At 47.0% G+C, this 26,344-nt stretch overlaps 2 long non-coding RNA genes across 6 annotated transcripts in view; one reads left to right on the top strand and one right to left on the bottom strand.

The window, feature by feature from the left end:
* Positions 1 to 1,695: 1,695 nt before the first annotated feature.
* Positions 1,696 to 7,220, bottom strand: LOC134477131 (uncharacterized). Its single transcript, XR_010049041.1, has 2 exons — positions 7,085 to 7,220; positions 1,696 to 6,818 (listed from the first exon to the last, which is right to left on the bottom strand). It is a non-coding gene; the product is annotated as an uncharacterized LOC134477131 (long non-coding RNA).
* The window catches only part of LOC134477128 (uncharacterized), a 51,353-nt gene continuing 26,882 nt past the window's right edge, over positions 1,874 to 26,344 (top strand). For 3 of the 5 annotated variants that reach the window (XR_010049036.1, XR_010049037.1, XR_010049034.1), the window contains exons 1-5: positions 1,874 to 1,888; positions 2,055 to 2,492; positions 18,818 to 18,932; positions 19,431 to 19,503; positions 21,630 to 22,556. This is a non-coding gene — a long non-coding RNA (uncharacterized LOC134477128). The remainder of the gene's footprint in view (positions 1,889 to 2,054; positions 2,493 to 18,817; positions 18,933 to 19,430; positions 19,504 to 21,629; positions 22,557 to 26,344) is intronic. The other 2 variants (XR_010049035.1, XR_010049033.1) reach the window with 1 other exon arrangement.

Genomic DNA, 26,344 nt, shown 5'->3' with positions numbered 1-26,344 from the left:
CACCTCTCCAGGGTTGGGTCTGGAGGGGACAGCCTAAGCAGTGTCCCTTCTCCAGAGCACATGGACTTTGTCAAGGGGTGAGAGCGAGGCCACCTGCTTCCTGCAGGGGACATCAGAGCTCCGAGTGGTGCTCTGACTCAGGAGCATCGGGGACTACCAATGCTGTCTTCAACCAACAGTAGCTGTTTGTATCCTCAGAGCCCAGAACTGGGAGATTCAAGACCAAGGTGCAGGCAGGGCTGGGTCCCTCAGGGACTCTGGCTCATCTTGCCTGGTATGGCCTGGGCTTCTGGCATCTTCAGTGTCCCTGGGCTTGGGGCTCAAGAAGTCAGTCTCTACCTGTTCTGCATGACCTCTCTGGGGGCTTCAGCTTTTGCATGACAGCTCTTTCTCCTCATGGTGGTGAATACCTGTCATCCTAGCACTCAGAAGGCTGAGGCAGGAGGATCACTCTGAGCTCAAGGCCAGCCTGGGCTACATAATGGGTTCAAGGGCAGGCTGAACTATATAGTGAGACCCTGCTCAAGACAAAAAGACAAAAAACCCATGATTGTACGGGATCAGGACTCACATCATGACCTCACTTAAGTGGATTATATCTGTAGAGACTCTGTTTCCAAATCAGGCCCTATTCACAAGAGGCTGAGGGGAGTTAGCCTCTTTTGGAGGGGACAAAAGTCAGCCCACAACAGGGGAGACACCGGGCTTTGGTAAGATGGGTCCAGAGCCAGAAACTCTGAGTCTCAGGTGTGAAACTTCTTTCAAGTCCTAAATCTTATTTATTTACTTATTTATCTATTTATTCTTGAGATAGGGTCAGGCTGGCCTCGAACTCACCACAATCCTCCTGCCTCAGTCTCTTGAGTGCTGGGATGGCAGGTGTGAGCTACCATCCCCAGCCATTTCTGAGTTTTATCAAAGGAATTTATACCCTGGTTTGGAAGATAGAAGCCAACGCTGGGTCCCATGAAGCCCACTGAGGCACGAGGATTTCCCCCGAGACTTATAGATGATAGTGATTGGCTGAAATCACACCCTCTGAGCTACAGGGACTGGACCTGAATTGTGTTTTCCTAGCTTGTGGATCAGGTTTGTCTACTGTAAGCAATGACATGGGAAGATGGCGGGGTGGGGGTAGTGGCACATACATCATACCTCTCACATCCCCAACTCTGAAGAAGAAAGATGGTTGTCTGCTGTGAACATCTGTTAGGTGAATTCTCAAACATAGATACAGATGGCTGGAAGATAGGGCTGTAGGATTTTCAGCCAAGTAAAAGGAAACCGACCAGGCCAAGTTCCCAGGCTGCACACCCAGTACCCAAGTCAGATATGCCAGGGAGAGGGATGGGGTGGGGTGTAGTCATGGTCCTGCCTCTGAGAATGACAAGGAAACCACTGTGGTTGCTTAGCTAGGCTTTCTCTTCTGTTGTGCAAGCATCACTGTCACAAATTAAAACAGCTTTGATGTCCCTGGGCCGTGTCATTTTAGGGGACAACTGTCATTTCCATGGTCTGACAGTGACTGTCACCAGGCGTTGCATGATCGCGTTTGTTGGTTCTGCCTGTAATTTTAGGGTTACTTTCTTTTCATTTTTCCGGGGTCTCACTATATAATGCAAGCTGACCTTGAATGCATGGTGATCCTCCTGTCTGTCTCCAAAGTGCTGGGATTATAGGCATGTGTCACCACTCTGGCTTTTGAAAGCAGCTTCATTTTATTTTTGTCTGAGACAAGGTCTCACTAATGCAGTTCCGGCTGGCCTTGAACTCACTCTGTAACCCAGGCTGGCCTTGAACACGCAGTGATCCTCCTGCCTCAGCCTTCCAAGTGCTGGAATTACGGGCGTGCAGTACCATGCCCAGAAGAGGTTATTTCAATGGTCGTGTAAGTGGCTTTTTTTTTTTTCTTTACAGAGAGTGTTTTGCAGCCCACATTATGGACATCTCCAGTGAAAGTATTAATGTTAAATAAATAGGGAGGCGGCCCATTGCCCTATCCCTCCACCGCTCCTGGTGCCAGCACTCACTGGCACCTACTCTGTCACCAGCAGATGTGTCAGTCACCACGTGGCGTCACCTCTACCCTAACAAGCTCGAGCACGGAGAGCCAACAACCGGAGCAAGAGGCATCCCAGAGCCTTAAACGAAGGATGGAGAACCAGGCTGTAGGAAGGCGCGGTAGGTGTGCGGGTAAGGTGTCTGTTCTGCGCATGTGCAGCAGAGCAGATGCCGCCCACCTGCCACGCCCACACCAAGCCACGCCCATCGCCTCGGTCTTCCGGCGACCACTTCCAGGCATCCACCTCCTTTAGGTGGGCGAAGCCGAGACTCCTGTTGCGGACGGGGAGCCTGCTTGGTGGCCGCCCTTCAAGGGATTGAATCGCGCCCGAGACTCAGGAATGTCACACCCACCGAGACGCCTCCTCTGCCGAGGGAAGGCCAGCTGGGCCCTCTGTTTTTGCTCCCTAGCCAGGCGCTGAACCAGGACTGTGAGTGCCCCCACCCCCCGCTGCCCCCCAGGATTTTCAGGAGGAGGGAGGCGACCAGGGTGACTCCGCGTTAGGTGGATGGGTGGGTCCCTCGCCTCGGGTTTCAGTTCCCCCTCGTCTCAGGGGAGGGGACATCAGTCGCAGTTCTGAGCTCCCTTGTGCAATGCTGGCCCAGGACAATGCGATCCTCCTTGTAATCACCAGGCAGGTATTGCTTGTTTTCTCTTCCAGAGAGGTTGAGTAACTTGATGCCACACAGCCTGGAAGTAGAGATGCCCCTGGGCTCTGCCTGGGAGGGCTTGGTGTCTGGGAGACCTACCACCTGGGACTGTAGACTGTGCCACTTCACCTAGTCCCGTAGTCCCTGGAAGCCCTGGGGCACTGGGGTCAGAGGTTATAGAGCAGCAGGGCACAGGGGTGTGGCCCTTAAAGAACCCCAACACATCTACAGAGCTGAGGCTAGTCAGGGAAGACAAGGTGGGCACCAGAAGGGCATCTGTGACCGGGGCCCACGGGGACCCTAGGTAGAGGAGAGGCCAGGAAGACAGCAGGGACCCATGCCCAAGGGCTCAAGATGTCACCCACTTCCCAGCGGATGTGTCTGTCACCTGGCACTTCCTTGGGGAGCTCCAAGCCGAGGGGGGCATCAGGGAGGCTCTGTATGGATCTGCCAGTTGCCAAGCAGCACAGGGTGCACTTGTCCCAGGTCCATGGAAGTCGACCCCAGACTTGGCGACCCTAAGGCCCAAGATCAAGAGCAGGACCCCAGCAGGCCTGTCTATCTGTCCGATGCAGAAAGCTGTATGTCCACATGGCTGGAGGTAGAAGGTGAGCCAGTCAGGCAATAAAGAAGCCTCTTTTCAAACATTTTTTTTCTGTAATAGAGATTGAATGTGGAGTCTTTGCACTCAGCTACAGCCCCAGCCCTTTTCCTTTTCTTTCTTTGACACAGATTCTTGTTGAATCACTAAATCGCCCAGGCGAGGCTGGAACTTGCAATCCTCCTGCTTCAGCCTTCCAGAGAGCTGGGATCACGGGGGTGCACCATCACATTCTTCTATACAGGCCTTCATCCCATCAGTAACAGAGGAGGCCTCTTAGCCTGATTCCCTTTAAAGGGCTCCCTCTTAACAGCACCCAAGCAGCACCCTCCCCCCCAAATTCAGAGGGGCCCCATTTGAATCCCAACAGGGCTGCTGGAGTTGGCAGGTGAACCCCAAATCCCTGTGCTGGGAACTGAATTTCCTACGTGAGGGTACCGAGGGTTGAAGAAGTGATTGGAGCTGGGGTTCTGCCCTTAAGAGGGATCGATGCTAGCACTGGGGGGTGGGGGGGCTTCCTTGCAGAACTGGCTGCTGATAACGGACAAGTTCGGCCCCTTTCTCTTGCACTTGCACATTCTGCTGCCCTCGCACACGGGACAGTGGAGCTGGAAGCCCTCACCAGAGGTGGACACCTCAATCTCAGGCTCCCAGCCTTAGGAATCAAGCCACCTCTACCCTTTTATCACTTGCACAGGGTCAGGTATCTGGTTAGAGGACCATAGGTGCGCTAAGACAGTGGTCCATCCCATTTTGTCTTTATTTATTTTTGAGAGAGGGTCTTGCTGTGTAGTGTAGGCTGGCCTTCAACTCAGTGTGTAGCCCAGGCTGGCCTCAGACTCCCAAGTGCTGGGATTACAGGCCCCACCATGCCTGGTTTAATTCACTATTGTATCCCAGGCTGGGTTCAAATTCACAGTGATTCTCTTGCCTCAGCCTCCCAAGTGCTAGGATGACAGGCAGGCTTGGTCTGCTTAGTCTTCATCTGTTTAGGCTGCTTTAACGAGATACCATAAATGGGGTGTCCGTAAACATTAGCAGCTTTTTCTTGGAGTGCAGGCGGGTCAAGGTGGCAACACTTTTGGTGTCAGCTGTGGCCTCTCTTCTTGGTTCTAAAGACCTCACCTTCATTGCATCAAGGATTATGGTTTAACATGATCGGATCAAGGATTAGGGTTCAACATAAGAACTTGGGGCACACTGGGGGCTGAGCTCAGAGGGTGGGGTATGGCCAGCTGAGGCCATTTTGGGGTGTTGGGGTGAGTATCCCAAGATCTGGCCAACACATGCAACTTTCCAGCAGTGGGGACCCCGCTACTGGCCCCCTTGTCCTGCCCTTCTCTATCCCAATTCCGTAAGGAGCCTGTCCCTTAGCCTAGAAGGCAATTGCAGGGGTCTCGGGGAGCTGCTTCACAGTACCCCCCTCCAGACCAGACCCTAGGGACCAAGGTTGCTCTGATTCTGCAGCTTGGGGTGCAGTTAGGATGAGGAAGTGTAGTGCAGGGAGATGATGTCTCTAGCCTGGCCCTCGGGTGACCATCACATTTCCTCTGGAAGTTCAGAAGGTGGCCTAGTAACCCGATTCCCAGGGTTTTCACAGCTGGACACTGAGTGTGTGGGTGTCGGAGTGGCTGCCTGGGTCCAGCACAAGTCAGCTGTCCCTGCCAGGTACTGTATGAGCCCTGGGCCTGGGTCAGCCCACTCTTACAGCCAGGTGTGTGCCCAGGACTTCCGGCTGGGTGTCTACACTGACGGCACAGCTGTGCATCACCATACCTGGTGTAAACGCTCCTTCCTCCATGAGAAATTAAGGCCACATCATTTCCTGGCTTCAAAGGACCTCAGAGAGACGTGTGCCTAAGTCCCCTGGCTAGGGGGAACCAGCAGCAGCATCTTGGGGACAGAGAGTCCTTCCCCTGATGGCCAGCACCCTGCACTCTCCAGGCCCCATCTTGTTCTTAGTGGGGAACACCCAGCTGTCTGAACCGCTGTCCCTTGGTGCCCTGGCTCAGCCCCAAGTCCCACCTGGAGTGGGTGTCAGATGGGTACGGGCTGCTGCATGTCGCCAAGAGCTCTCTGGGATGCGTGGCTGCATGATCAGCTGGCCTGGATACACTGGAAGGACAAGGAGGTCCAGTTAGCCCAGGAAAACAGGAGAGAAGGACCCTGAGACTGGACAGGGAGCCCCAGGAACCCCTATTGCTCTGAGTCCTGAGTAGCAACCTGCAAGAGTCAGAAGCAATGGACCTCACACACAGTGCACCCCTCGTGCAGGGGTCTTGGGGAGCTGCTTCACAGGGGTCCTGAGCACCGTCCTTGGGTCTGCCCTTCCCAGCACTGAAAGGGGACACAGGAACCACACTGGATCCCCAGGATGGCCTCTTGGCACCAGGTAGCCAGTACAGCACTGGGCTCTGGCCCCACCCTGCCCTGAGGTGGAAGCTGGGTCACTGTGCAGGGCTGTTTGGGCTCCAAAGAGCCATGCTGTGCCCTGCCTTGGAGGTGTTGACGGTGTGGCTGAGAAATCTAGGTCAGCAGTGGGCAAGGCCCTGCAGGTGGCAGCTGTGCCAGCAGAGCTGGGGATAGAGAAGCCACCTGATGACACATCCCACTTCCGGGCCCTCCCAGAGCCCTAGGCCCCAAGGCAGCTTGTGGGGGAGTCAGAGCTTAGGAGTCCTGGGCTGTGGCTGTGTGACTCTGGGTTGTCACCTGCTCCTCAGCTCCTCCACCTTTGACTTCAGGCAAGGTGGGGGGATCCAGACATCAGCTTCTTGGTCAAAGCTGCCCGCTCCCGCTTCCCACAGCCTCCCATGCCTTGAGCCCTCTGAGGGCCTCTATCTTCGGTGGGAACCCCCCAAAAGCCATAATGTGTACATTTAGCAGGGCTCAGCAAAGGAGGGGATGGGGCTGTGTTTGCTGAGTTCAGGAATAAACGAAAGAGGATGCCCTTGCCCATTTCCCTCACCTTTGCTAGATTAGACCCAGATCCTTTGGGACCACTGCCAGGGGCAAGGCTGACAGCCAGGTGTGGTGACGCACATCTGTCATCTCAGCAACACTCAGGAGGCTGAGGCAGGAGGAGTGCCTTGAGTTCAAAGCCAGCGTGGCCTACACAGTGAGTTCAAGGTTAGGCTGAACTAACTACATACCGAGACCCTGTCCCAAGAAAGAAAAAAAGAAAGTGCCAGGGATTTAGCTCAGTGGCTCATGTGCTTGCCTGGTAAATGTGAGGTCCCTGGTACAAAAAAACAAACCGAGACTGAAGGGGCATCCCACCCTCAGCTGATGCTACCTGCACCCCAGCTCTGGGAGTCTCGCATTTGCTGCAGTTCCCTGGGCGACCGAGCTGGGCGTCCTGCCTGCAGCCTCATCTTGCCTGGTCACTGCGGGCCCTAAGACCCTGGGCCGGAAGTCAGCGACCACCCAGAGCCACGGAGCTGCACCCGGACGCCGTCGGCCAGGCCAAGGGACCTGATTTTGCCCAGGCTGCAAGGCCAGCTCCTCCCTGGGAACAGAAAGGGGAGAGCGAGAGGGTCACCAGGCCGGGTGTCGTCATCTCATTTCAAAGAGGGGATGACCGCAGGTCAGAGGGCAGCCCTTCCATAGCCTCGCCGTCAGGACAGAACCCAGGTCCCACCCGGAGCGCAGAGAGCACTGGAGGCCGCCGGAGCAGCGTAGAGACTGCCCCCAAAGCCCTGCCCCTGCCCCTACCCGTCACCCTCCGCACCTGGCCCCTCCCTGCCCGGAAGCCAGGGACCAGCTGGGACCCACCTGGGCCGGCTTCCCGCGGCCGCCGCTCCCGCTGCTGTGTTCGCCTGTCCTCTGCCGGCAAGGTGTGGAAGCGCAGGGCAATCTCCGCCCACTGCTCTCCTCGCTGCTTGAAAGCTGGGCACGGGCGCGCGGACTGGTAACTAAAACATGTCCCGGCCTCTTACTTCGGTAAGTTCACCCTTCTAACGCCTGGAAGGCCGGGTTCAAGTGCAGAAGTCAGCTCCTGCACCGCAATTGGTAAGGCGGGGGAGCCTGTCTGCGCCCCCTCCCCGCACCATGCGTGAGGACGCAGGCAGGCGTGGACACGGGTGTGTGCACACGCCACACTGCATGCATACGCTAGTGCACACGCGTGTCCAAAATACTCCGCTGCACACATACACCTGTTCATACATGTGTGCCGTCCTGTACCCTCACAGTGGCCTAGGGACACGCACGCTGGGAAGAGCAGTGGGGGACCCGGAAGTGGGGTCGGCGCGTGCCGGTAATTCCAGCACTGGGGAGGCTGAGGCAGGAAGACTGCCAAGAGTTTGAGACCCACTCGGGCTGCACAGTGAGTTCGAGACAGCCTGCACTACATAGTGATACCTTGTATCAAAAAAAAAAAAAAAAAAAAAAAAAGAAAAAGAAAAAGAAAAAGACGCATTCTGCTTTCAGCGACGCTGAGGTGAGCGGCTTCTATCGCTGTCAGGGCTCAGATTGCGAGGCTCTGGCGGGTCCGCTGCACTCAGCCTCAGTGGCTGCAGGCCTCAGTCTCCACAGTGTGAAATCTTCCAGCCTGGAGTGGCGAGGACGGCTTTCCTGGGCTTAGATCTTTCATTCCTTTCCACGGGGACCTGCAGCTTCCCGCACTAAGGTCTCGCCCTTCTTTCCTGAGCGCTTTTGTATCTGTCCTCTCCTTTGGGTATCAAAGGCCCCATGAAAGTGGCCTGCGCCACTACGAACCATGTCCGCAGAGCCAAAGCTCTGGGGTTCATCGGGGTTTGAAACCTCAGCCCCTAAGTGGCAGTGCTGGGAGCTGAACCCTCGCCCCTCCCCAAGCCCCACCTTGGCCCCGAACTCCTTCCCTCTGCTGGGCTCTGTCTCGGAAGCTCAGGCCCTCAGCAGACACCGTGGAGGGTGAGGGTGACCGTGACGCCTGTGTGGCAGGCGCTGCAGAAAGTTCACCTGCCCCCCTACCCTCAGAGCCCCCCAGAGGAGCCTTGTTGACCCTACAAAAGCACACGCTGGGTCTGGGGGCCCTGCCCAGCTGGGAGAGAGGAGGCGAGGTCCATGGTGGAGGCAGAGTGGAGAAGAGCAAGTCCAGTGTCATGACCATCAAGTGTCATGACCACTTGTGATCAGGGTCACAGTGATGCTGCTGCTGGGCACCGTCCCACAGAAAGGCACTTCAATGACACTGTGTCCTCAACTGCCTCAGTCACGGATCTGACACCATGCAACTTCTGGCTCTTCCCGAAAGTCACAGTGACCAGGAAAGGGAGACATTTTGAATCCATTCAGGACATGGAGGCAGCCAGGACAGCACAGCAAAAGACGCTCAGGAAAGAGGACTCCGGACAGTGGGATGAGTATCTGCAAAGCCGGGGAGGATTTTGGGGGATTCCTGGCACTGTGTCTTTACTGGGATATATTTTAATTTAAATGCTGACTGTGAATTGTGACTGCACCTCATAGAGCACAGCATAGGTGGACGGGTCACCTGTCCAGGGAGCAGTGGCAGTGCCTTGACGTGCCCGCCTTTCCCAGTGGGCTCCCATCTCCCAAGCCCCATGCCCAGGGCTCCTGTCCATGTCTCGAGTGTCCAACACTCACATGCCAGCTACAGTGAAGCAGGTGGGTAACACAAGGTTAGAGGGCAACCGAGTAAAAGAGGGACTCAGGCTCAGCCTCCCATTGTTTCCCTGGCCAGGAAGGAGGAATGGAAACTCTCTGGGGCAAGAGATTTGGCCAGACTGTCTGGGTGAACTCACCCGGCTCTGCCCCTCCCTTGACCCTTAGTACTGAGGAAAAAAGATTAAATAAGGAAAGAAGTGACCACTGTGCCCTTGGACTGCCAGGGAGGTCAGGGCTTCTGGGATGTCCCCGGCCCAGCTGCTGGGGGCAGGTTAACTAACCCCTCTGGGCTCGCAGCTAGGGCTGACAGGACCAGCAGGGCCTTGGGTCCCCTTGTCATGCTCGGGGCCACCCATGCAGGTTATTTTAGCTGGGAGTTTGTTTGGTCCCCAGTGGCTACACCGGGCAGGGGTTGTTGAGAAAAAAGCAGGTCCCACCCAGGGGGCTCAGAAAGTCTCTCTCGCACCTGGTCCCCCAAGCCAGGTAGGCCGGCAAGATGGGGCAGGATTTTCCACCCCTCACCCCCAAGGCTGCCCACCCTGAACCCTGGTTGTATCAGCCAGCTGCACCCCATGATGCTGCAGAAGTACCGTCCTCCTCAGCAAGCCAAGGGTCCTGGCACTCCCCTTTATTTCTTTCTTTTTTTTTTTATTTAAAGAAAGAAAAAAATATAAAATGGGCAGAAATAGTACATACTTTCAAAGAAAAGAAATAAACAGTAATAAATCACTAGTTGATGTATACATATTATCCCCCCACAAATAGTTGTTCAAGATGCACAAGTGGAACATATAAATGGGAATTCAACCAGGGAGACTGCAAACAGTTCTGTTTAACTATCCCACAAAAACTAAGTATTATGGCTAACATACACTTAGACATGTATGCATTTATCCATATCTTCATTTATGATGAGACCTAACTAAACTTACTAGATTAACATCCTTCTGAACAAAGATTAATAATATTGCCGAATTTCACATCATAACACTCTGGAATCAGCACTGGGTACTGCAGTGCCCCTTTCTTTCCTTCAAAGTATTTGTTTATTTCATCATGTGTTATCAGATCAGTACTCATAAACTGTTTATAGGTTTTACATAAGCATGAATCTTAACATGTATTTCTATCCTTTCTGTATTAGAGGGAGAAACAGAACAAAGCAGGACAGAACTAAACATACTTCTATAGACACATAAAACTAAAGACATATGAATCTGCTGTATAAGGAGTTCTACCAGGGTCACTGTGCGGTTTCTTGTTATCAACAGAATTGGCTATATCATCAGATAAAGTATAATTGAACATATCAGTACATAACAGGATAACAGAAATACAACTTTGTAGATAGTGTAGAGCTACAAAAACAGGTAATAATCAAATCAGAATGGATATTTTAGTGAATCATTGTCATTTTCAGTATAGTGTCTATACTCCTCAACTTGATACCACCAACCTTACAGTTTTGAATAAAATCTGTCAATGATAAGCAGCAATCAAACAAGTCAGATTTAACTAAGATCAGTCATGATACAACAAGTATAAGTCATACAGGGATCCTGATTGAGTTAAAGGAAATTAAAATGACCACTGTGCTATGTCCTGATATCTTTGGGACAGCTGTCTGTGCCCCTCAGATCCAGTGCTTGTATACAAACTAGGATGGAACAAGTTCCAACCAAGCAGAGTGGTGTGAGTAATAGAGATTTTAATTCCTGATACACTATTAGCTATATCTTCTGCTGTTTTTTTGTTGAGGACTATTCCTCCCCATTACTCCCCCAGAATGAACTGTGTATTTTTGAGTCTCCCCAACACTCACAGTTTTGTATTGGGGGGGCAACCTGCTATTTACCTAAGTGTTTCTGAACTTTCTCACTCCTGGGCTGGATTTCTAGTTATATTTCTTCATTTATTAAAGCCTGTCTGTTCAACCTATCCATAAGTACTGGTCTAGTTACCCCTATTACTCTCTGGTTCCCTATCACATCGAGTTCCATTTTCTCATGTTTGATTTTGGTCCATATAACCTTCTTCAGGCTAATTATATTTCCTATAAAGAGCCTCTGGGGGACCCTATCTCTTGATCCACTCTGCCTGCAGTTCTCTCTTTCCCCCCTTAAGTTAGTGTATCTAGGCCATCTATATTAGAAATTATATCCAACCTGGGCTGGGGATTTAGCTCAGTGGCATAAGCGCCTGCCTTGCAAGCATGTGGTCGTGAGTTTGATCCCCTGTCCCAATTAAAAAAAAAAAAAGAAATTATATCCAACTTTCTTTGCCTCATTTCTGTTGAGCTCTTTTTCTGTCATTAGTTGTCGGCTTGTTTTCTTCATTTCACTTTCTGCTCCATTCATTGTGGCCTCTCTGCCACTGTTTTTGGAATCCTGGTACTTGTCTCTTTTAGAATGTCCTGCAGTATTCTCTGTAGAGTTGGATTGGTGGTTGCAAATTCCCCCAGTTACTCTTTACCGTAGAGGCACCTTGTTTCTCCATTAATTTCTAGGGAAAGTTGTGCAGGATATATCAATCTTGGTTGGAGGTTATTGTCTTTCAAAGCTTGAATTATTTTGCCCCACTCTCTTTGAGATTTGATGGTTTGTGTCGAGAAGTCTGCTGTAATTCTGATGGGAATTCCCTTGTAAGTGATCTGTTTCTTGTCTTTGATGGCTTTTAGTATTCTGTTCTTATATTGGATTTCTGGAATTTTGATTATTATATGCCTGCATGTAGTTCTGTTTGGATTGTAGGTGGCTGGGGTCCTGTATGCCTCATACATCTGAGTATCTTTACCTTTTCCTATGTTTGGGAAGTTCTCCTTGATTATTTCTGTGAATAGCCTTTGCAGTGCATTTGTTTGTATTCCTGCTTCTTCCTTTACATTCTTAATTCTTAAGTTATAGATCTTCTTATCATCTTTTAGCCTTTGTATTGTTACAGCTTATTTCCTTGTTATTTTTAAGAAGTTTTTCCTTTCATGCTCCCACGTTACAAACCTGCCCTCTAGTTCAGATAATCTATCCTTAGTTTCTTTCAAGCTATTATGCCAGCTTTCAATAGAGTTTTTAGTTTCCTGGTAATCTCTTTGAACCTGCTTCATGTATTCTATGTTTTCTCTATTTTCTCCATCAAACAATTCTCCCCCTTTTTTTTGTTCTTCCATTCTACCATCTGTTTTTTCTTGGGGGGTGCTTAGCATTTCTTTAACTATTCTACTTATGTCTTGCTTTACTTGGTTAAATACTTCACTTTTGAACTCGTCTATGAGGTCCCTCAGATATTGCTTTATGTCTATTAGTGCCGTGTCTGATATTGCATGTTTTCTGTCCTCATTCTCCTTTGCATTTACCTTTCCTGGATCAATGTTCTCAAGATTGGGGACCGAGGGCCCTTTCTTGCTGCCTCCTCTTCTCATATTTTTGTTCCTTTCATAAAGGCATATATAGAAGGCCCAGTTTCTTTCTTTGTTGGTTTCAGTTTGTCTGCGGAATGCTGACTAGGTTCCCACCCACTGAAGTGTACTAGGAGGTACAGATCCCACAGCCTATCCTGGGCCTGCCCCTCCAGGTCAACCTACAGAAGGCTTCACTGCAATAGGTTGCACTGCCAGGCACAGGAACTTGGTTTGGGCTAGCCTACTGGGCCTCAGTCTGTGGCGTCACCCAGGTCAAGCACTCCCCACCAGTCCCACTTGAGAGCGGAATATGTGACTGAAGTCACTGCAGTGCCCTGTTCTGGCCAGTCTGCCTGGTCTCAGAATGTCCTCTGTTGGAGTCTCTTTGTCTATGGGAGGGTGCCCATTCCTCTCACCCACCGCAGGTGGATGCAGGGCTCCCCTCCAGCTCTGCTCCCAATTCGATTCACCGATTCCTGCTCTCAGAGTGTTTGCATCTCTGGTGAGTTGCAACCAGCAGGCTATCCCAGCTGTGCCAATTCAGGTGTGGCAGCGGCAGGGTATTCAAGCCGTGAGTTTTTTAGGTGTTCCAATCGTAGCACTGGGATTGTATTTCCAATTGGTTTCTCTCAGCTTAGTTCGTTCCTGGGTCAGCAGGGTATATGTCCCTCTGCTTAGGACTCCCCACACTGCACCATTACTGGAATTTAAGCTGGCTACCTCAGAGAGCCTCTGTAGCTGCTGTTATCTATCTGCCATCTTTTCTCTCTTCCCCCTTTATTTATTTAAACATCCCCCGCCCCCCAGTACTGAGGATGAAACCCACAGCCTTCACAGTGAGCTGCACTCCCATTCTTTTCTTTTGAGGCAGGCTCTCACTAGGTGGCTAAATGACTTAGGATGGGCATGAATTTGCAATTCTTGTACTTCAGCCTCCAAATTCTGGGATTAAGGGTCTGTGCCACCTCATCCAGGGGGAGATGGATTTTTGTGGAGAAAATAGATTCAAATGAAACTAAAATGGATCAGCACTCTGCTCCTCCTCCTCCTAGGAAGGGACAGAGACAGGGGGCTAAGTGGGTGGCCCTATCCTGCCTGCAGCAGAAACCAGGCTCTGTCACATCTTGGGCTCTCCACCACCTTCAGCCCCTGGTTCTCTCCCCTGCAGGCCTGGTCCCCTAAACCTCAGAACCTGTGGGCTGCTCTCTGGTGCTCCCCAAGACCCCAGGGCCATGGGGGGGCCTCCCTGTTATGGGGGAATGACAGCAGGGAGCTCTGGGCCTGGGCCAGCATGGGAGAGCTAGGAAAATAAAAAAATGAAAAAATAATAAAAAAAAATAGAAATCCTGAGATCAGGTTTGATAGATCTCCTGTGTCTTTAAATCTATTTCACACTTGCCAGTGGGATCTCATTACTTTATCCTGTTTCTTGTCCCTTTCTGAAAAGTGGAATTTGGATCAAACTTGTAATTAAATTTTGCTCAAAATCCCTGTTTTAGGTACTTATCCTGTATATATTTCTTATCTAAAAGACCTGTACCCACCTTCCCTTCAGATCTTGGTGTAAGAGATGTGACCTGTATAAATCCATCTCTCTAATTTTTTTCTTTGAAAGTATGTATTATTTCTACTCATTTTCTGTTTTGTTTAGTCTTTATTTAAATAAAATTTAAAAAAGAAAGTTGCAACCACTCCTTGGTACACAGGTTGAACAAATACCATAATATTCAATGGCAAACACAACACTGGGACATTGGGATGGTGTCATCCATGAATTGGGGTGACTTGGTGCAGTGTCAAGCAGTGAAAGAACATTGAACAGGATATCTTTCTGCAAACAATATTTCTCTCCGAGACATGGTGGTGGAAACACCAATCCTGGAAAAATTGCCTGTGTAACCCAGGCCTTAGAGTTACTGCTCCACACAACAGGCAGAGCGCCTTTGCGTACAATTTTGAGGGCTCTTGTGTTCTGTTTGGAAGCACCAGAATCATTGCCACCAAGAAACAAAGTCTGTCTTTTGCTTCTTTGAAGCCTCACATCATCTATTTCTCTTTACTGACGTAGCTTCTTTCTGGCCTCCTTCCAGCACAGTCCTGTCAGCGTCAATAGACACCTTCATCTGAGTGTCACAGTGAACTCTCATGAGTCTATGGCACCTATGCGTACAGCCTCACCACTTTCCTTTTCCATTGCGAAGCTTTGCTGGAGCCTTTAATCTGTGAAGCCACCTGTGGCTGGCAGTGAATGACGCATTCTGTTCACTCTTATTTTCAAGTTTTCAGACAGGTTTTTAGCTTCTTCTCAAATAAGCATTAAGCTGAGTTAGACTCAATGCTGATGCTAATCTTGCATTTATTCAGGGAGAATTTTCTCCATGTCTCACTGTACCGTGCTTTTGTGTTTTGAATATTTTTGTTGATTTCACTGGTGCAGCAGACTTCAAATGTTCACAGTGTCATTCTTTAGAACTGTGTTGGTGGTTGAGCAATTCATGTTTTAGAATGAGCAACATTTACCATGTTTTGCCTCAGTCAAATCTCCATTATGTTCCCTTTGGTTTTTGTAGTTATTGCTTTGCACTTCCAAGAAGTTCCCTCCACATCAGCACTGCTTTTCCTTTTTCTTCTGGATGGGCTGAACTCTGAGCGCTATATTACTGTGCACGACCACACTGTATAGTAAACACACAGCAGCACAACCATGACAATGTCTGGCAGGCATGGAGCTACTTCCACAATTTGTTTTGTGAATGTTCATAATGCAGATTCATTTGTATCTGCAGAAGTGTGCAGCTCAAGTCCTTTCAGATGGGGAGTGCACACAAACAACTTGGAAAGTTCCAGGTAGTAACTACATCAGCAGATGTTAGAGGGATTAAAAGTACAGGTATCAGAAATTTTCAAGAACATTTTTCTCACTTCTGGAAAATGTACATCTTATTATATCGTGCCCATTCTGTCATCATTTTTCTTGATTGTGTAATCTGGCAGGGGCCCTGGAATTTCTTGTTAATGTGTTGAACATCTCTTATGCAACCATGACTATAGAGCCAAACAACAAGTGTGCTTTGTGTTTCAGGATCTGGATAACGGCTTTCTCTAAAATATTGATTATATTTCATGGATAATGATCAGCAAAAACACAGGAGTCCTGTGAGTGTACTGATGCAGGCTCTGAATTTAATATTTTAATAATCAAGAACAAGAAGTAGCAGTAGTGAGGAATTCAGGGTGGTGCAGATGGCTAGCAAGGTGTGACCATTTGATCTGAGTAAGTACCTTTCCAGATTCCTGCATGAACAAGTTTGTGTCTCTTCCCAGGAAGCTCGGTATTAATAGCTGAGGACAAGGAAAGCCCTAGATAGAATTCCATTCCATGGTCTTACACTGAAGAGTCAATTCCTGGCCATGGGATTGGGAAATCCATCCTCAGAGGTCATACCCAGATGGTGGCCTCTAGAAAGATAATTTTCCCTACCAGGTCTTCAGCTGAGCCAGGTTCTAGCCAGCCTGGTTTTTCCAGTGTTGTGCCCAGCTCGATTATGTTCCATAGGCATCATTTAATCTGCAAGCTGGGGTCTTCTGTTAACCTGCATGATTTAATGTGGCCATGTCTGAGTGAACTCAGCTTCCAGCCTGAAAGACTGGTTTAGAGGGCTGGACTTAAATGTTCTAGCCTGACTGCCTACTGGTTAATTCTGCAAGTCCAGCTCTCAGACACCTGGCCTTGTCTTTCCCAGATGGTACCTTTTCATGGTCTCCTGAAAACCTTCCCTTTGTATTTTGACTCATTCAGAGTGGGCACAGTTTGGTAACTTCCCCTCTATACACCTGTGGCATTTCTAGGTTTCTCATGGATATCACTGAATCCAAGGCCACAACTATGAAGCCTTGGTGTGTCTCCTCTGACTCGGGCTCACAAGCAATGCAGACATAACCATATCTGTTCTGTCCCTCATAACTCTCTACTTTGATTTTTAAAACCACATACCAATTTAAGACCCAAAGTGAGACCTGTCTGTGAATGTCTCTAGGGGTATATCACAGAGCAACGTCTAGTTCATAAGTGAGTGGGATTCCTCTGTCTCCTGATTCCTGGCTCATCGTTCACTTCCTGAAAACAGTGCTCTGCTCCTTAGGGGTTGTAGAAGAGAAGTGAACAAGTAAGAGCTCTGCTGCAGTGCTTGGAGTGGATGTTCTCATGGAGCTCAGGTCACTACCACCCATTGTCCTGTTCTGGAAGATGTCAGTTTCTTGTGGCCCTGTGTGCCCCGGATGACCACAGAGCATCACTTCAAATGAGCAAGTGAGCAGGAGCTGTGTGAGAGTTAGAACCATCCTTCCCTGGATTCTGATTGGAGGGGAGGAGCCCTGGTCAAATCAAAATGTAGGCAAGCTCTTAAAAATGAGTCAATCAGGGCTGGTGATATAGGTCAGTGGTACGGTATCTGCCTGGCAAGCACAAAATGCTGAGTTCGATTCCCGTATCAAAAGAAAAAGTAAAAGCAGTTGGGTGATGATTGCTGCATCTCTAACTTCCTTAGGCCAAGCATGTAAATCACCACCACTGCTTCTCAGCTCAAGTGGACAAAAGCAATGAGTCTGACCAAATAGCATGTCTGTCTGAAACTAGCAGGTGCTGGTATAGGTAGCTGAGTTTTAGCTTTATTCTAGCTTTACAGAGGAAGGGTACTCTGCTGAGAATGGCTGGGGTGAAACAGGAATTTCCTTGTCTCTTGTATCTCTGTTTTCCTTTCTTTCTCTTTCTCACAATAAAAAAGTTCTCATACCACCCACTTATGATCTTGCATCCCTATCTTCTTCAGAGTTTAATCTTTAAATCCTTTTCTTTGCACCAGAAAATTCACTCTGCTGTGATTTTTAGAGCCATAATGGGAACTCACCCCTGGGGACCCTGGGAAACATACTGAGTGCTGGAAGGTGGTGGTGGGGGGGAGGACTCACCCAACATTTCACCGGATTGGGGATCCCTAGCAGCTCTGTGGTTGTTTGGAATGGAGATTCTAAAGGACGCATATTGACTTTTGTCCTGACTATGAGGTTTGGTTATTAGAAGGCCCCAAGCTTAGTTATCACCCCTGGACCATCATGTGACTTTTTTGTCTCATCAGAAGAGACTGAGATACAAAATAATTGGGGCCAGGATAATAGAATGGTTTATTTTACTTGGAAGACACAGCACCTCCTGTTTCAGGCCTTATCTTAGAGAAAGTTTTTGTTGTCTAGAAAAATTCTAGTGTAATAACATTGAGAATGTAAGCACTATGTGACCCACGACTCAATAGAGCCCAGAATACTTTTCAGGTTACAACTGTAAACTTCATACATCATTTCTGAATATATAACATGAACCCTGTTTAGACATTTAAACCTCCTACTCATCAAAGGAATTACAGTGTTTCCAGCAATTCAGATCACATCTTCATGGCTTGGAGTGAGAATAGTTGGAAAAGCAGTATTATCTTGTACAAGAATAAAAGTAGAGCTTGGGCCTGCACCAATCTTTACCAAAGGTTGAGCAGTACACCCAGCCTTGCAGCGAATATCACCTTGGGTGGGAACATTTTTCCTGTGCCAGACTAGTGAACCTTACTTTGTTTGCAGCGGTATATGTGTCCTGTTGTGTCTGGCCAGCTACACTGTCACCACAGACACTGGGACAGGGCCCTTCTGTTGTGACACCAAAGGGACGCATGTTGTTAACTGACCCAAGCTGGCTGCTAGGAGCACACTGCTAGCCATGGGAGACAAATGCCCAAAACTAAACCTGATCTTTGGGTGTCTGCAAGAGCTGCTCCATCCCATCCACTCTGTCTGTTTCATAAAATGCAGCATAAGTAGCTCTATCAACAAGAGTAGCAGAGACCATACAGACACCTACACACATGTCTGTGTCATGTTGGGGCTAAGTTGGGCTCAGGGCTCTGCTCCCTGGGACCTAGAACTGGTCCATGGTGTTTGGTGCTTGTTTCTCTGGGTATGCTTCCGCTTTGAGATGCCATAACTACATTTATTCCCCTATTTCCCAAACTTCTGACTGATCTATTTGTCATTCTGTATGCAAAGGAGTGATTGGATGAATAAAACAAATAGCTTACAATAAAGTCAAAGTGTCCCTGAGAGAGTTTCTGAGCATTCTTGAAACACAAATAGCTTCTTGTTTTTCCTTTTCTTCCCATTGCTCTTCTAACTTCATTTTTCCATTCTCTCTATCATTTCTGCTTTGCTTCCATCACCACTATGATTCTTGTTTGATGAATGTCAAGGTGATCCCAAAGCATAGCTGACTGGTGATTTATAAAAAAACAAGAAGATGGAGAGGCACGTGAATAATTAGACTTTTTCATGTGTCTTTTCATCTCATGCATGTGGCCCATGTCTTGTGTCATTAGCCAAAAGTGTTTAGTACCAAAATGAGGATTTCTGCAAAGTTCAAACTATTCATGTAAATCCACCTTTGGTATCTCCTCTTGTTGTAGACTTACATCAGGACAATCTGGTTGCTGGATATAAATGGCAAGACACAGGGATGTGTGTATGTGATCTTCTGGTCTATTCCATCTCTCCTACTGAAGAAATTGCTAACACTGCCTTGTGAGTACTTTGGCTTCTCCCTTTCCCCAACTCCTGTGCTCCGTGGAAAAGCCATGCCACCTGGAAGCTCAGGGGAGGCACAGCATGTTGTGAGCTTTCTTGACTTTTCCCACCACATCTCCTCAATTGGGCTGCATAGGACAGCCATGCTAGGCCTCCGTATGCTTTACCAGACTCATCAAGTTTGTGGCATGTTGGGAGGAAGCATGAAGATGGGTGAATCTTTATGGTTATAAGAGTTAGAAATGAATTTTCCAGTTACTAGCAATCATTTTCATTCATTGCCTTAATTTTTTCTAACAAAATTGGGACCAAAATACAGCCCTGTCCACAGAGCAGAGCCTGAGGAGGAGCTGCACTTGGCTCTGGGGAGCTGAGGGCTGTAAGGGCAAAGTCTGAGCTTTAGATGCTGAAAACAAAAATTGAACCTCAGTATAGAGGGAGAAGCGGGATCAATACACCCTGCCTCCTGAGGCTCTCTGTCTTATTTTTCTGCAGAATCCTGAGCTGTGCTCTCAAGTGAGAGATGATGTGGCCACCAGGACATGAATGTGGGAGACCTGAGGGCAAGGTACTCACTGGGCTTGCTTTGGGTGGCCCTCTGAGGGCTGATGCTCCTGGGGGGGGTTTCTCCTCCTCTGCATCCATGGAGTCCACCTGTGTGTATACCTCCTCGCTGTGCAAAGCAGCCCCAGATACTGTGGCTGACATCTTGGGTCACAGCCTTGTGTATCTGTGGAGACAGGGGCTGGGCTATTCATATGGGGGGATCCCAATGCTAGAACTTGATGTAGTGACTTCCAAGTTGCCAGCGGGAAGTAATTGTCCTTTCTTAGGCAGCTTAACCCTTTCTGCCCCATCTGAGAAGACAGTGAGACCAACAATGTAGGAACAGTCTGAGTTGCTCCAGTGTGGTGCTTGCACATCAAGCTTGGTCCAAAATGATAGCTATATTGTCCCCATGGGATTCACACCATAAGACTATAGAGATGTTTCCAGAATTAAAATTCAGGCTTAGTTTGAGAATTTTTTCCCATCAATGTGGAGAAATTCAAATGTGCCTGTAGCCTGTGTTTTAGCCAAGGTAATAACAAAGAATCCTCTGTCCTAAATAGGGACCCCTCATTCCTCTGAAGCTGTGTGTGAAGAACAGGGAGACATAATGAGACTCTTGTGCAAAATTTTTCAGGGAGGTTTAGGATAAACCAAAGAGCATCACATGAGTATTTGTACCAAGAACTGAGTACTGTGGGTACAGTAATCCTGCACCCCAAGAGGAAATGTGGAAAGCTGAGTCTTAAAGGATTCCTGTTTCCACGTGTTATTCTATGAGGTTCAGGAAAGGTGACACTGTTGGCTTATGCTGAAGCCTCATGCCACCATAAGCTCTCAATTCTATGGTATTTATGGACTACTCATTAATCCTAGTGCGAACACAACTGTCTTTTAGGAATCCAGTTATGAGATATATGGTGAAATGTCAAAATAACTTCCCTCCTCTCTGAGGATGTAAAATTACAGTGGAATGGAAGTTATCTGAAGGAGCACTGATAAGTCCTGCAGATCCTAGAGAGCTATAAAAAGGGCAGTGATGCCTCATAAGTCTCTTTGCTGCTGTTCCATGACAAGGAAGTACATGTCTTCAGATTGGTTTTGAAGACATACAGCCCCTACATGCCCAAAGGGAACCAGGCATTTGCCAGGCAGGCAGAGTGCAATGCTCAGGGCTTATGAGCAGGAAGGTGGGGCCCAGGTTACTCCTTCTCCAGTCCTGACATCTAAGAGGTTGCTGGAGAATGGGGCTTGGGCTGCATCACCAACGTTGCTGTGGGTCTGTGTATGCAGAGCAGTCCAGGGCTTTATAGACCTGTGGGAGCCGGTGGGATTTCAGACTCACACTACCTGAACAGAAGTGGAGAGCAGGCCAGGAGCACCTGTCTGCAGGGGGGTGCTGCACCTGGGGCCTCTCCGTGCTCTTTCACACTTGCTGTTGTACAAGGCATTGAATAGCCCAAGATTTGTGACAGGTTGCACCAACACCTGTTTATCATCATTGAGGTCTGAGTTTTCCTCCTGAGAGTCAGACTTTCAATTTGTAGCCATGCTCTGTGGTTGACTGACTCTGGGTATGAAAAGGAAAGATCTTTGGCTTCCAACTCTGTGAAAAACACCACAATATTCAGAAGACAGGGTCCCTGAGGGGTCTAAATATCTGGCCCCATGGGGTAGGACTTAGTGTCCAGGTAGCTTGGGCCTGCCTCTCCATCTGCACTGTGGGTGTGGGAGGCTAAGGTTCTACTGTTGGTGTCTCAGGCTGACACTGACTCTGCACTGGTATCCTAAAGAGAGGCCGAGGTCTACCTGGGCCTAGAGCTTTTTGCAGCAGTGGTCTAACTTCTTCAGTCTCCTCATTGTAATAGCCTAAGTATGATTCATGGATAGACAAATCTGAACAGCACTGTGAGAGGTATTTATGTCCTAGGTAATAATATACAGTCAGTGACTTGGGACTGTACCAATTCACTGGGCAAGCATATCTGGATCTTTCTTGTTCTGTCACCTCAAATAATCACAAGAATTCAGCTTCCTTCTCTTTGGGGGCCTGTGAGTATTTGTTCATGTACCTAATGCATGTAACTGAAGGTTTCTGAGTCAGTGGTGATTCTGACTCAGCCACTTGGATTCAATTACATATAGTATGAAAATTCCACTGCAATGTTCTGGTGTGGTGACTGGGTGGATCTGCAAGGCGAGAGCTACTGCTGACACTTGGAAAGAGACTCTGATAGGACAAGAGTGCTGACTGAAGAATCACTAGATCATCCAGAACATAGCTGACCTTAAGCAGTTCTGTTTTTCTAAGACTTTATTTACTTTGTTCGCCATGTATCCAGGATATTCCTATTGTTTTAGTGTGTGGGAGTGGGAGAGTGATATTGCTATAGAAATAAGAATCTGTTTTGAATGTTCATTAATGTAGTCACATTTCCCTAGTCAAATACAAAATCTTTAACAGGATGAAGGACACTTGTAACTAGAAGTCTTTCTGTAAATTATTATGTCTGAAGTTATCTGACAGGCCCCCAACTGACAGTGGATGTCTGATTTAGAGAAAGTGCTAGGTTAGCCTTCAGGTAAGCACTGGGAGTTGGGAGGGAGGAGGAAGCTGTTACCTCCCTGCCTCTTCCAGGAAGGGTACAGAAATTTCTCTAGCTTGTGTCTCACAAAGTTGAATAAAAGCACTGAAGACACATTCATTTGCTAATTTCCACTCACATATTATCTAACAGGATAACATGAAAAAAAGACTGAAATAACATGGACAATGCCAGAATCATGAACAAGCTGTTCATTCTGATGTAGATGCTCCTGTGTTGGTCTGTAGCCCATGTGTAGGATTAAATAGGACTTTGCTTCTCAGTTCCAAATGCTATGGATTTATTTTCTAAAGAGGCCCTGGGCAGTAAGAATCAGAATGATGGTGATGACCCAAAATGTGATATTTCCCAACGTTTTTTTCCCCCCTTGGGATAGGAAACCCACAATATTATCACATGTTCAGTGCAAAATGAAAAACAGGAAGTCTCATGGAATGCTTGGAATCGAGATCTCCATGGGAATAGGGTAAGCACAGCCAAGCTCATTTACAAGTGCCGATTTCTGCTCTTTGTCAGTGCTTATGACCATAAGCTTGTGAGCCTGGGTGTACCGTGGATGGAACTGGGCTTGAGGGGTTCATCTCCTGAGCTTCCATGTTCTTTAGCAGAAATGTAGGTCTGTGGCTTAGGATCTGCACAATTATCACATCACATACATGGAGGAATCAAGCTCAACATATGGCTTCATTAGTATCCATGTTCTCTTTTTTTAAAAAATTTTTTTGTATTTAAGGAGAAAAAGAAAAAAAAACAGAAAAAGGGTACAAGTTATACAGAATTTCAGAAAAAATAAAGAGTAAGAAACCACTAGTTAATAGATAACATATTGTTATCTTAGAAATAGTTGTTCAAGTTACAAAATTAAAGCATATAAAGTGGACTTTCAAACAGTGAGACTGGAAACAGTTTTGTTCAATGATCCAACAAAACCCAGTAATATGGTTATCTATCTTATACAATTAAATATATATGTAGTTATATTCTTTAGAGCACTTTCTTTTCCTTTCTTTTGTACAATGACAATTACACATTTTGGGTTTTATTGCTTCCACAGTTCTTATTACTTTTTTTTTTGAAGAGAGTAAAACCAAATGTGACATAACAGAACAGAGTCAGTCAACTCAAAAGGATGGACATAATAGATAATGTAAAAACAAAATACTAGGTGATCAACAATGGTTACCATACTGCCTCTTGCTATCGTAAAAAGAATTGCCTATATCATCAGTTATGATAAGATTGAACAAAACAATAAAGAATAAAACCAAAACATTGGAGACATTACAGGACTTTAAAAGAAGATAATAGTCAACTGGAATGGGCATCATAATGAATCTTATTGTCTTTACAGTTATGCCTATACTTTTGAACTTGGTACTATCAAGCAAAACAGAATAGAGGAAAATCAGTCAAAACAAGATGGTGAGAGCAATACAGGGTTTCAAATCAAGTTAATAGGAAATCAAAGTGGGTTACTATAATGTATCCTGCTTTTTTTATTTTTCCCTTAGTTAAAAAGAAAAATAAAAAAGTAAATAATTTAAAAAAAGGAGACTTAGATAAAAGAGGGCATAACAACAAAACAGTGCAGGTCAAAACATAACCATTTAAGCAAAATAGTGTTTTACCACAAGATATCCTGACATAAAAGTAGTGACCATAGTGTCTCTTTCCTTGAAATCTTTGAGTATAACTTCATATACTGTAGCACCAAACATATCAAGACAATGTAAAACCATTTAAGAGAATGACAGTATTACAGGGTATTTAGAACCACCTATCAGAAAATGAACAATAGTTTCTGTATAATCTCCTTGTCTATAAAAGTTTTTGCTTATATTATCACATATAATAAAATCCAATAAGATACAACCTGCTAAGACCAGTGGAGACAGAAGAATAAAAGCTTGATGGGACTTCAAAGCAAGATGATACTAAATCAGTACTAGCTATTATGATGTCTTGTTTTCTCCAAAATAGCTGTTCCAACCATCCAATCTTCTCTGCCTCATTTCTGTTGAGCTCTTTTTCTGTTGTTTGTTGTCAGTTTGTCTTCTTCATTTCACTTTCTGCTCCATTCATTGTGGCCTCTCTGCCACTGTTTCTGAAATCTTGGTATTTTCCTTTTTTAGAATATCCTGCAGTATTTTCTGTAGAGTTGAATTGCTGGTTGCAAATTTCCCTAGTTTCTCTTTATCCTGGAAGCAACTTGTTTTTCCGTCAATTTCTAGGGACAGTTGTGCAGGATATATCAATCTTGGCTGGAGGTTATTATCTTTCAAAGCTTGAATTATTTCCCCCCACGCTCTTTGTGATTTGATGGTTTGTGCTGAGAAGTCTGCTGTAATTCTGATGGGTGTTCCCTTGTAAGTGATCTGTTTCTTGTCTCTGACTGCTTTTAGTATTCTGTTCTTATATTGGATTTCTGGAATTTTGATTATTATATACCTGGGTGTAGCTCTGTTTGTGTTGTAGGTGGCTGGGGTCCTGTATGCCTCATACATCTGAGTATCTTTATCTTTTCCTAAATTAGGGATATTCTGTTGGATTGTTTCTGTGAATAGCTTTTGTAGTCCATTTATTTGAGTCCCTACTTCTTCTTTTATGTTCTTAATTCTTAAGTTATAGATCCTCTTATCATCTTCTAGCCTTTGTAATATTGCTGTTTGTTTTTTTGTTATTTTTAAGAAGTTTTTCATTTCATGCTCCCAAATTACAAATCTGCCCTCCAATTCAGATAATCTATCCTTAGTTTCTTTCAAGCTGTTATGCCAGCTTTCGATAGAGTTTTTAGTTTCCTGGCAATCTCTTTCAACCTGCTTCACATATTCTATGTTTTCTCTATTTTCTCCATCAAACAATTCTCCCCTTTTTTCTGTTCTTCCATTCCACTGTCTGTTTTTTTCTTGGGTGGTGCTTAGCATTTCTCTAACTATTCTACTTGTATCTTGCTTCAGGTCGTTAATAACTTCATTCCTGAACTTGTCTATGAGGCTCTGGAGATAGCGCTTTATGTCTATTGGTGCCATGTCTGATATTGCATGTTTCTCAGGATTGAGGGCCGAGGACCCTTTCTTGTTGCTTCCTCTTCCCATACTTTTTGTTCCTTCCATACAAGCAAATGTAGGAGGCCCAATTTTTTTCTCTTTTTTGGTTACAGTTTGTTTGAATTGCGCTGGCTAGGTGTTCCCACCCACTGCAGTGTACTAGGGAGACAGAGACCTCTGCAGCTTATGCTGGGCCCGCCCCTCCAGGTCAACCTACCAAATTCTTCACTGCTAGGGTGCACCTCCAGGAGCTGGGACCTGGTTTGGGCTAGCCTACTGGGTCTTAGTCAGCGGCCGTCACCCAGGCCAGGCACTCCCCACCAATCCCGCTTGAGAGGGGAATATGCTACTAATGTCACTGCAGCGCCCTGTTCTGGCAAGTCTGCCCATCCCAGTATATTCTTTGCTGGAGCCTCCTACTCTATGAAAGGGTCCCCATTCTGCTTACTCACTGCAAGTCGATGTAGGGCTTCCTGTTAGTCCCATTCTCAACTCTGTTCACAGATTCCTGCTCTCAGAGCTTTTGCGTGTCTCTCTCCCTGCCCTGCAGATTTGGACACAGCAACGGCAGCAGGAAATTCAAATTGTGGCTTCCAGTGGCATGCGTTCTAGCTTCTGCACTGAGATTTTATCTGTTCCTGTTATAGCACCAGGATTGGATTTCCAGTTGGTTTCTCTTAGCTTAGTTCATTCCTGGGTCAGCAGGGTGTATCTCCCCTTGCTTAGGACTCCTCATATCGCACCATCCCTGGATTTTAAGCGGGGTATCTCAGAGAGCCTCCGTAGCTGCTGCTATCTATCCGCCATGTTCTTCTGGAAGTCTCTATCCATGTTCTCTTGACTGGCGTGATCCATTGCTTAAAGGACATCAGGAAGCTAAGAATCAGCATTCTGCATATTAAACTCTGCCAGCAGGGACTGTGGATCTACTCCTGCTTCAACCCCTGCAGAAACTAAAGTGGTCAACATTTGAGAAATGGTATTTAAGTTGTGTGACATGGCATAGTCAGAGGGCTGAAATGGGTGTAGCTTAGAAAGAACCTCTGATCCTTTCCCAGCCATCTGCAGGGAATGCTCACTCACTCTGAACCAGATGCACCCCTGAATTACAGACTGACACTTTGTGTAACTGCAGAAATCCAAGTGGTAGGGCAGCTTACACTTGGCATCCAACCTCTCTATTTCCTAACAGTTCAGAGTTAACTGG

Source organism: Cavia porcellus, unplaced genomic scaffold (genome assembly GCF_034190915.1).
Source record: "Cavia porcellus strain 051 isolate PalLab524CR breed Dunkin Hartley unplaced genomic scaffold, mCavPor4.1 scaffold_8, whole genome shotgun sequence".
NCBI lineage: Eukaryota > Metazoa > Chordata > Mammalia > Rodentia > Caviidae > Cavia > Cavia porcellus.
Note: the sequence above shows the minus strand (reverse complement) of the source record. Positions and strands in the feature narration are given on the sequence as shown.